At 40.7% G+C, this 10,784-nt stretch overlaps 1 pseudogene; it reads right to left on the bottom strand.

Annotated features, from left to right (window-relative positions):
* Positions 1-947: 947 nt before the first annotated feature.
* Positions 948-3,358, bottom strand: LOC110218725 (spermatid perinuclear RNA-binding protein pseudogene; annotated as a pseudogene).
* Positions 3,359-10,784: the final 7,426 nt, after the last annotated feature.

The following is a 10,784-nucleotide window of genomic DNA, read 5'->3' as shown; positions in this document are numbered from 1 at the left end:
TGGCATGCTGAATAACAACAGTAATAACAGCAGTAGCAACAAAAGCGATGAAATGATGATGATAAATAGCATTTATCTAACACTTCAAAGTGCTATACCTAAGGCATCTCACTGATCTTCACAACAACACTGTGAAGTAATTCCCCATTTTATGGTTGAGGAAACTGAGGCAGACAGTGCTTAAATAACTTACCCAGTGTCATGTTGCTAGTAAATATCTGAGGCAGAATTTCAACTCAGTTCTTCCTGACTTCAAGTCTAGCCTTCTAACCGAATGCCATCTAGCTGTTCCTCTAATTATATCAAAGAGAATTTCTTAACACCAAATAAATGGATACCAATGTAAAAATACTTCTTTTTTACTTCATTAGACATAGTAATTCCATGTTGTCTTCCTGATTTCATCAATTGAGCTGACAGGGAAATCAACTGATCAGACATGTCCTTGACAGATAGCAAGATCAATGACAGAATAGATTTGCTATTTGGGTAGATCAAAAATTGATAGTGAACCATGGAGGAAAAACATTTATTCTTAGATGTATTTTTTTTTTTTGCTTTTCAGGATGTTTTCTAGAAATAGTACTCAATATACAAAACAATTGTTGGGTATAAGACACCTCAATATGTCTAAAACTGAAATCATTATCATTCTCTCTTTTCCCTAACGTTCCTATTAGTGTTGAGGGAGGGTCCCTCTGTCCTCCAGATACCAAGGCTCACAACATAGCTGTCAACCTCAGCTTCTCCCTCATTCTTACCTCCCCCTATATTCATCCAGTTTCTGAGTTCTGTCTATTCTACCCTCATAATATTTCTTTTATACACTCCCTCCTATCTTGTGACACTGCCATCACTCTGGTACAGGCTTCTATCACCTCATGCTTATAGCAACAGCTTTCTGGTTGGTTTCCTTGACTGGATTTTCTTTTCTTTTCTTTTTTTTTTTTTACAACAAAAAACAGTTTATTTGTGATCCTTGTTTTATACTCTAAACATCCTTCACAAATTTAATTTTACATAATCTGAGACTTCATTTAAAACAAACTTTGAGCAGCTAGTTTGTCCCCTAGAACAGAAGGGCTGGTGTAAGTTATTATCGGAAAATGAGGTAACGTTTCACAGAACTAGGTTTTTTTGTTGGGGGTAAGGGAATGGAAGGTTTGTGTATATTTTTTTTTCAAGTTTTAAAGAACTAAATTTGCATTTGTTAAAATCAAAAAATCAAAAGTAGAAAAAGATGTTCTTTACAAATCATTTTTGCACAAGTTATATGTTCAAAAGAAACTGGATAAAAAGGCTTGTTCTCTCTTCTAATATTCAGGACTGGATTGGATTGTTGCTCAATCAATAGGAATTAGCTTCAGCCATTTGCTAAAAGAATGAGTAGTGGGGAACTGGATAGGTTGGGAATTTCATAACGGGCAACAGAATCATTCTCTTGGGTAAACCTGGGCTGGAGCAGCTGTGCTATAGCCATAGGGTGTGCCGTAACCTGAGGAATAGTCTTGTTTTTCTTATTATTTGCTGCATTAGGTCCAGAAAATAGCTTCTCCAGGGCAGCTAATGCTGCACTGGCTTTTGCTACCTTCTTATTTGGACCTGCACCATGGAATTTCTGTCCATCTACTTCTACCTCCATAACAAATCTCTTATCATGGCTTCCACCTGTTTCAGAGATGAGTTCATATTTAAGACCTCTTCTTTTTTCATTGAACTCCATGATAGGGTTCTTACCACTTGCTGTAAGGATAGGGACCTGAGTTCTTACCTCTAAGGTACTGGAGGTTTCAGTTGTAGAATTTCCAGTATTATTGCTTCAGTTTGAAGACACAGTTTCATTTTTGCCTTCATTATCTGACTTTTCATAGGAGCTCATACATTCAATATCTGCATCAAAACCTGTTGGATAGCCCATTGCTTGCAAAACCTTCACTGCTACATGAAGTTTTGCAGTTTCCTTAGATGGTCCTGATGCTTCATATGTTGTGCCATCCACATCTACAGACATTGTGAAGACTGGTGCATGAACAGGGCCAGACTGGGATAAGAGTTTATACTGGAGACCAGGCCTGATCTGGTTGAGTCTCATAAGAGCATTCATTAGATCTATTGCTTTACTGTCCAGAATCTTCCTTAAGTTTCACTTCACCTTTTTATTGGGATCGTTATCATCTAATCCATCTTCAAAAGGTCTCTTCAGAGCTGAGGAATCAGCACCTTCTTTGTCAGTAACAGACCAGGAATATTTCTGGAAAGGTTTATTAGATGGGAGAGGATCCATCTCCAGCACTTTATAAATCTGACCAAAAGTGATAGTCTGAGTGCATGCTGGGCACTGTGTGTAATGTCTTTTTTTTGTTGAATTGTCATATAACTCAATGCACCAGTCGGATCCCTGTCACAGGGATCATGGAGACCTGGCCCCCCAGGAAGAAGTATTCCAGATGCCAAACACTCCGTTACTCATCTCAAAGCCTCCCCAGTGCCCGAAGGTCTATTACAGGTACCTATAGACTTTTCACATATAAGTTTTAGTGGCCATCCTTTTAATGGAGCCCATGTGGGTACTCTGTTGCACAAATCACTCAGAATGTGGAGGACGTAATTGTGATTTTAGTCCATGATTTAGTCCATTTGCCCTTACCTGAAACCATTTGGCATGTCGGAGAGACGCCAAGGCGTTCAGGCATTTCTGCCTGTCCAATAAGTCCGGAGGATCTTTCATTGAAACATTTTCTCCATCTTTCTTCTCCAATTCATCTAATTAGAGGGGAAGTAAGTATCACCTTCAGAGTTAACATGGGCTCTTTTGTATTTGGGATAATAATAGATGCCTCTTTTATACACTGCTCCACTTCATATCTCTCTTCTGTAAGTTTCTGAATTTGAATAGGAAGATTGTCTTTGACAGTGTGTAATAGAGTTTCCGTGGGTTTATCTTTGCACATCAGAACCAGCTCAAGATCCATATCATCTTTTATCAACAAGCCTTTTGCAACTAGGCCAATTCTCATTACACCACAGAGTGTTCAGCCACCTTGATCCTTGGCAGAGTTTTCTGCAGCATCATCCTTTTTCACATCTACATCTCCCTCTGTTTTCCCAGATTTACTCATTTCATCCATCCAATCTGAGACATGTTTAAGGGCACATTCAACAGTAGATACCATGTTCTGGACAGCTTCAAGTTCTTCTGGAGATGGATAAATTGTTGAATGTTTCACCATAACATGGCGATCGTCATGAGCAAAAGATCTAATAGATCTCATGGTTTGCTAAAATGTTTTAGCTTCTTTTTTTTTTCTGTTCTTTTCTCCTCTTCCTTGTTGTCTTCAATAGACACTGTTTTGTGAGACAGAACCTCCTCATAAGCCTCATAAGCAAAGATGCCCCAAGAACTACTCTCCAGAAAACACCCGAGCCGGCGCCCAGTTCCCGCTGTCGGGCCCAAACCCGGGCTCCCTCTGGGCTCCCCGCACCGCCGCCGCCGCGCCGCCTCCTCAGCTCCTGCTCTTCGGTCTAGCGGCAGCGGCTCCAGCTTCTACTGCTGCTGCTGCTGCCGCGGCTGCTCTGGCGGCCTCCTTGACTGGATTTTCTTCCCACTCCTCTCCACTCACCACTCAGCTGTCAAATTGATCTTCCTAAATCACAGTTCTGACCATGTCATGCTCCTATTCCAATTAACTCCAGTGACTCCCTATCATCTATAATATCAACTATAAAATCCTTTGTAAGCCCTTTGTAACATGCCCCATCTTCCACCTTTTCAGTCTTCTTACACCTTACTCTCCCTCGTATACTCCATTATCTAGTGCCATTGTCCTCCATGCTGTTCCTTGCACAACACTCCTTCTCCTATCTCTGAACATATTCATTGGCTATTCCACATGCCTAGAATTCCCTCCTTACTCTTCTACCTCTTCTGGATCTTCTAGCTTCTTTTAGGTTCCAGCTAAAATCCAGAATTTGAATCCCGTTTAATTCTACTACCTTCTCCTCTGCTGATTTTTTCTTATTTAACCTGTCAGTATCCTGTTTGTATAGTTATTTGAATGTTGTCTTCACCATCAGACCACGAGCTCTTTGAGAACAAGGACTGTCTTTTGCCTTTCTTTGTATCCACAGCAGTTAGCACAGTGCCTGGCACGTAGCTGGTGCTTAATATATGCTTATTGATCCACTGATTAGTTGGCTATGGCAACAAGTTAGGAAACTCTCAAGGAGAATGAGGAGAGAAGAGAGAGGCAGTGATCACCTCATGAGAACAATAAGACTAAGGCAGCAGGAGACAGTGTCTGTCACATCTGTTTAAGACCGTGAGAAATGACCTCTATGTAATGGGACAGCTGAGAGATGTGTGTGATTATGTGTTTTATCCTGGTGCTAACCTGAGAAACAAGTCAGGCAGATTGCTTGTTTCCTGCCCCAGCCTTAATTCCATTGGTGTTTTTGTTAAATTTGTTCTGTTAAAGAATATATTTGTTCAATTGTTTTCAGTCATGTCCAAAACTTCATGATCCCATTTGGAGTTTTCTTTGTGAAGATGTTGGAGTGATTTGCCATTTCCTTCTCCAGCTTATTTTGCAGATGAAGCAACTGAGGCAAACAGGGTTAAGTGATTTGTCCAGGATCATATACAGCTAGTGTCTGAAGCCAGATTTGAACACAGGTCTTCTTGACTCCAGGCTCAGTGCTCTACCCACTGCACAATCTAGCTGCCCAAAGAATACATTTGCTAGATTTAATATTATCCCTCCTGAACTCTTATAGTCAACCCTGTCCTTATGGTCTCAGGTGTCCCTTTGAGGCATGAAGGCACGTTGGGAGTCACACAAGAGAGAGGGTTGAAAGCCCAACCTCCAGCCCATTGTTAAGAAACTGTACTTTCTAACCAGATGCATAAGCATGAGTCATTTCATAACCAGCCTGCTAAGTGCATAATCACAATGAATTCAGGCTCTATTTTATACCCTTGCCTCATGGAGGCAAGTCAGAGTTACACATGCATGTATACATGTGTATATGCATGCATGCATGCGTGTATTGTGCTTGTGTGCATGTATGCCTGCATAGGTGTAGCTCTATCCCTGCTTTTCCTAACATTTTCCCCTCTCTGCCCTGATAGTCTGAGATTCAGTTAATTTCATACTAGCTATTTCTCTGAACTTGTTAACCAGTCGATGTGTGAGTAAAATGCAGCTGTGCTCTGGGAACTCAGGCACAAGACAAGGAATGAATAATAACGAAGCAAAAACCCTCTCTCTCTCTCTCTCTCTCTCTCTCTTCCTCTCTCTCTCTCTCTCTCTCTCTCTCTTTCTCCCTCCTCCTTCTCCTCCTCCTCCTCCCTCCCTCCCTTCATCTTTTTCTCTTCTTTCTCTGTCTCTGCCTTTCCCCCCTCCCTCTCTTTCTCTCTTTTCTTTCTCTTCTTCCCTTTCTCTTTTTCTTTCCTTTCTTCCCTCTCTTTTTCTCTTCTCTCTCTCCTTTAAAAACCAACCATTCCATAATAGGCACTCCATTACATCACTGAGAGTTTAATTATACATAGTTTTATAATGTTTGATGCTGGTTTTGGTGCCTTGATTCTGAAAACCTGGATTTCATCCCAACATAAGCTGCCCACCAGCTATTTATCCATAGGAAAATCACTTAAATTCCAGAGACTCATAGGACCAAAGGATTTATAGTGAGAAGGAACCTTCCAGAATATCTAGCATAACATCTTCATTTAAAAGATGAAGAAATTGAGGTCCAAAGAGGGGAAGAGACTCATCCATGGTCATATAGTTAGCAAGTAGTGGAGCTCACATTAGATCCAGGTTTGACTCTAAATCTGATACATTTTCCACTCTGTAACTTCCACTTGACCTAGCTTCCTCACCTGTTAAGTGTCCTTTGTCTTTTTTTTTCCAGGCAGCTTTCCAATCAGAAATATTAACAAAAAATGACATAGTAAATCTACAAGGATTCTCATCCTTCTTATCCTAGTTCCATGCCTATCACCAGAATAGTCTCCCCACTATCCTCTCAAATCTAGACCTCATAGGTACCACATCACACCTATCAGATTGGCCAACATGACAAAACAGGAAAATGATAAATGTTGGAGAGGATGTGGGAAAATTGGAACGCTAATACATTGTTGGTGGAGTTGGAGAACATTTTGGAGAACAATTTGGAACTATGCCCAAAGGGCTACAAAAATGTGCATACCCTTTGATCCAGCAATAGCACTTCTAGGGCTATATCTGAAAGAGATCAAACAAATGGGAAAAGGACCCACATGTACAAAAATATTCATAGCAGCTCTTTTTGTGGTGGCAAAGAATTGGAAATTGAGAGGATGCCCATCAATTGGGGAATGGCTGAGCAAGTTGTGGTATATGAATGTAATGGAATACTATTGTTGTATAAGAAATGATGAACAGGCTGACTTCAGAAAAACCTGGGAAGACTTATATGGTCTGATGCTGAGTGAAGTGAGCAGAACCAAGAGGACTTTGTATACAATATCAGCCACATCATGCAGTGACTAAGAATGTTAAACTGAACCCTTCTCAGCATTACGAGGATCTAAGACATCTCCAGAGGCCTCGGGATGGAAAATGCTGTCCACATCCAAAGAAAGAACTATGGAAGTCGAATCGCTATCACTTATTTTTACCTTCTGTTGAGTTTTGTTTCATCTTTCTGATGGTTCCTCCTATTGGTTTTAATTTTTACTTACAACTTCACTAATGTGAAAATATGTTTAATGGGTATGTAAATGTAAAGCCTATGTCAGATTGTGCACCGTCTTGGGGAGGGTGGGGTGGGGATAAAAAGGGAGAAAAAATTTTCAACTCAAAAGCATATGGAAAAAAAAATTTTAAAAAATCAAAAAAAAATCTAGACCTCATAATTCAAGCACCTTTCAATTGCGCAATGAATTCAGGGCTGGGCCTCCAGTCAGGAAGACCTGAGATTAAATCTGGCCTCAGACACTTGCTGGCTGTGTGACCCTGGGCAAGTCACTTTAGCCTGTTTATCTCAGTTTCTCATCTGTAAAATGAACTGGAGAAGGAAATGGCAAACCACTCTAGTATCTTTGCCAAGAAAACCCCAAATGGGCTCACAAAGAGTTGGACACGACTGAAATGACTGAACAATGACAACAATAACAAGGGGGAAAGGAATAGTTTCTAAGATTCTACACAGTTGATAGTGGGAGAAAACGAGAGAAGAATCTTTCCTTTCATTTTTCTAGAAAGAAAATATGATTACATTGGTAAACAGGAGGGTGAGGGGTGTGATGTCTGAAAGGAGAACAAGAGAGCAAGCTCTTGAATCTCTCATAGACCAAAGGACATGGTCTTCAATTGCTTTTAAACCTGCTTACCCCCTGACCTCCCAAGCACAGGCAGCTCCATACTTGCAAAAACAGTGAGACAGAGAGCAAGGAAAACTTTTACTCAGAACCCAAAAAGAATGGAGAAAAATTAGTAGTGGTTGATGCTTCAGCCACATGGTGTGTTCTTTCATTCATTTTGTAAAAAGTACCCAAACGTGATCTTCACAGAAGTACGTGGAGATAACTGTCACAATGTTGCTTCATTCACAGTGTGGAGTGAAATAATGAATGCCAATGTCTCAGTTCTATAAAAATGGGCAAAAGGTGGGTGAATATTTTGGAACCAATAAGGGAAACCTAGAATCAACCATTAATGAATTGATGCTGTGAATAGTATGAATAACTGTCAACTGTCTAAATTTTAGCTTACAATTTTTTTTTCAGTTTGCTTCAAAAGATCCAGTGTAACAACAGTATGCATCCAAATAACACTTGACTGCAAATAACAATCAAATGTAAATTCTAGCCTTAAAGGAGAGACTGATGGTGATGTAGATAGACAATAAAGGGCTAATGCTAAGGAGCTAATTGGTTCTATACTCACCTCTCCACCAAAGAACTGTTCAGATAAAGGCCATTGCTTCACCTGATCTCCATGCTGAGATATGTTGATCACATAAGCCCAGAGAGATACAGATCTATTTGGTTATTTGGTCATTTGGTATTTGGGTAGTCATTTCAGTCATATCTAACTCTTTTTGACCCACATTTGGGTTTTTGGGGGGTTTTTTGGCAAAGATATTGTAGTTGGTCATTTCCTTCTCTAACTCATTTTATATTTGAAGAAACTGAAGCAAATAGGGTTAAGTAACTTGTCCAGGGTCACACAGCTAATAAGTGTCTAACAGGCCAGATTTGAACTCAGGAAGATGAGTCTCCTTGACTCCAGGCCAGTCACTCTATCTAGTGTGCCACTTTCCATCCATCCAGGGTATGCACTTATTCATTCTGTGGATTGTAAAACACCTAAACTCTCTTTTAATGGCCATTCTGACTTCCTCAGCCTATGTGGATTTTCCATGATTTAGAGACTGTCATGGAAGCTTTGACTTGCTCTATTTCTGACCTGGGCTGCTTCACCTCTGCTTAAGCATCCTGGTGGTCCTTTCCTTGGGCAAAGAGGGACTCAGTACATTGGTGATAGACATTGTGGATGCTCAGTCAGCTTTAGCATCTCTGCAGCTCACAAATCCCAAACTCAAGCAAGCCAACAGCCTCAGCCTTCCCAGAAATAGGGACTACAGTTATGCAATACCAACAAACTATGGAATGCGTGTGTGTGTGTGTGTGTGTGTGTGTGTGTGTGTGTGTAAGAGACAGACAAGTAGAATAGTGAGACAGAGAGAGATGGATGGAGACAGCAACAAAGTGACAAACACACAGCAACAGAGACAGACACAGGCAGAAAATGAAAGAAGCAGAGAGATCTCAAATTTAAAGCTATTTCTGCTCTAGTACAAAGGATAATACATTTTCCCCCCAAGCAAGTGCCTGACTGCTTGTCCCTTAGTAGGAAACAGAAGTATTTGTAGGGAGTTTATAATGGGTCTTGACCTCTCCTTGCCTGTAGTTTCCCTTTCCATTTGGGTTGAAATAAGACGTTAGTTTAGAACATCTTGCTGAGGGAATGAGTGACAGAATGTAAATGGGTAGAAGATCAGAGTAGGGAAGAAAAAAATGGACCAGTTTCCACCTGAAAGGCAATCTGCTGCAATTTCTTAGTGAGCCACTGTGTTTTTGATCTAGCACATGATTTTCCATTGAACCTTTGGACTCCTTGCATCTTTCCCCTGCCAAAAAAGACATCTTGAGAAGGTTAGAAGAAGCTTTTTTAGGTCATTAACCCTTCATCATACCTCCCTTAATACAAAAGTGCTCTGAAATATTAGTCACAGGTAATGAGGTTTGATTTGAAAAGCCAATTAACAGTAATTTCAGTCCTTTCTTCAATGATTTTTGGCATTTTGGTCATTTATAAACTTGCCCTTGTAGTCACAACCCCCCAGTAAATACTATTTTAGGACAGAGATGGATGGATATCAATTTTATGGATATGTTGGTCCACTTTTAATATGGTCTGAGACCAAGGAAGTGATGTGCCTCTGACCATTTGGGGATAATCTATGGGTGCTTTTAGCATTGAAATAGGAATTACACGGAGACTAGGGACAAAGAAAAAAAAGGGAGGTATAGTGTGCTTTCATTTGTTTCTGCAGCAGATAGTCATTGTGCTGTCATATGGTTCAGCATCAGAAGCTGATGTGATTTTATCAGTGGAAATGATGTTAAAGAAAAGCTTTTAACATCTGCTTTATTGTCACATCCTAAGTACCGTGGGACTTTTTTAAAATCTGACTTGCAGTTGAAGCATTCTCCTACTAAAATGTGAGTTCCTTGAGAAGCAGGGACTATCTTTTCTATTTGCATCTCCAAAACTTATCACAGGGCTTCACAAATAATAAGTGCTTAATTAATGCTTCATTCATTCATTTAGATATTTATTGAACAATTTCTTTATGCAGGGCACTGTTCTAGACAGAACCAAAACTGCTTCTGGAACAAATTCAGTGAAAGAGGAGAGTAGGATGAGACATACTAGGGAGTAATAGAGTGGTCCTGCAGTCCTGGGGCAATAAGGACAGGGAGGTGGGGCCCATCATCCAGAAAGGGCCAGTGCTGCACTGAAGGTACTTGGAGATGTGGGGATGACTAGGGGTGTGGCACCTCTGGAGTACTCCAAGGTGTGGGAGCAGTGACCTGTGTAGGAAGGAAGAGAGCTCACTTCCAGGAAGCTTGCATTCCCCAAACAGGTAACATAGAGGCATAAGCTACTTGCCCTCACCTAGACATGGTCACAAGATAGTAAGGCCAGCTCCGGTATGGATATTCCTGCCACCACCACCACCAATATGAATTTATTAAGGTCCTATTTACATGAGAAACCTTTTCAGGCCATGTCATTCAGGTCACCAGGGGAAATTGGTGCCATGGGCAGCAGTAGAGAGTGTCTGAGTAAGGGCCGCATTGCTGTCTGCACTGTTCTTGTCCTTGGGAAGACTGCAGACTCTAACCTCAGGGGAACTGTCAATTCAAGACTAAACTTAGCACTTTCAGAATGGAAAATGAGTGTGGTTTACATAATTTTGGGAGGAGTTGACAGTCAATGGTTTCTGTTCTCCTTCTACTATCCCTTTCTAAGAGCCTACTTCTGACTGTGGAAAGTACCACCTCCCAATTCTCTCCTCCCAGCTAAGGGTCCAAAAACATACCTCAGAGATCATCTACTCATATGTACAACTGTCAGCTCCCATACATAATTGAAAAGAACTCACTAACCCTCTCAAAACAAGCTCCAGCGTTGCTATTGTCTTTCCTTCTGAAACAAAGATAATGG

Source organism: Phascolarctos cinereus, unplaced genomic scaffold (genome assembly GCF_003287225.1).
Source record: "Phascolarctos cinereus isolate Bilbo 61053 unplaced genomic scaffold, phaCin_HiC Scaffold_1;HRSCAF=81, whole genome shotgun sequence".
NCBI classification, from domain to species: domain Eukaryota; kingdom Metazoa; phylum Chordata; class Mammalia; order Diprotodontia; family Phascolarctidae; genus Phascolarctos; species Phascolarctos cinereus.
Note: the sequence above shows the minus strand (reverse complement) of the source record. Positions and strands in the feature narration are given on the sequence as shown.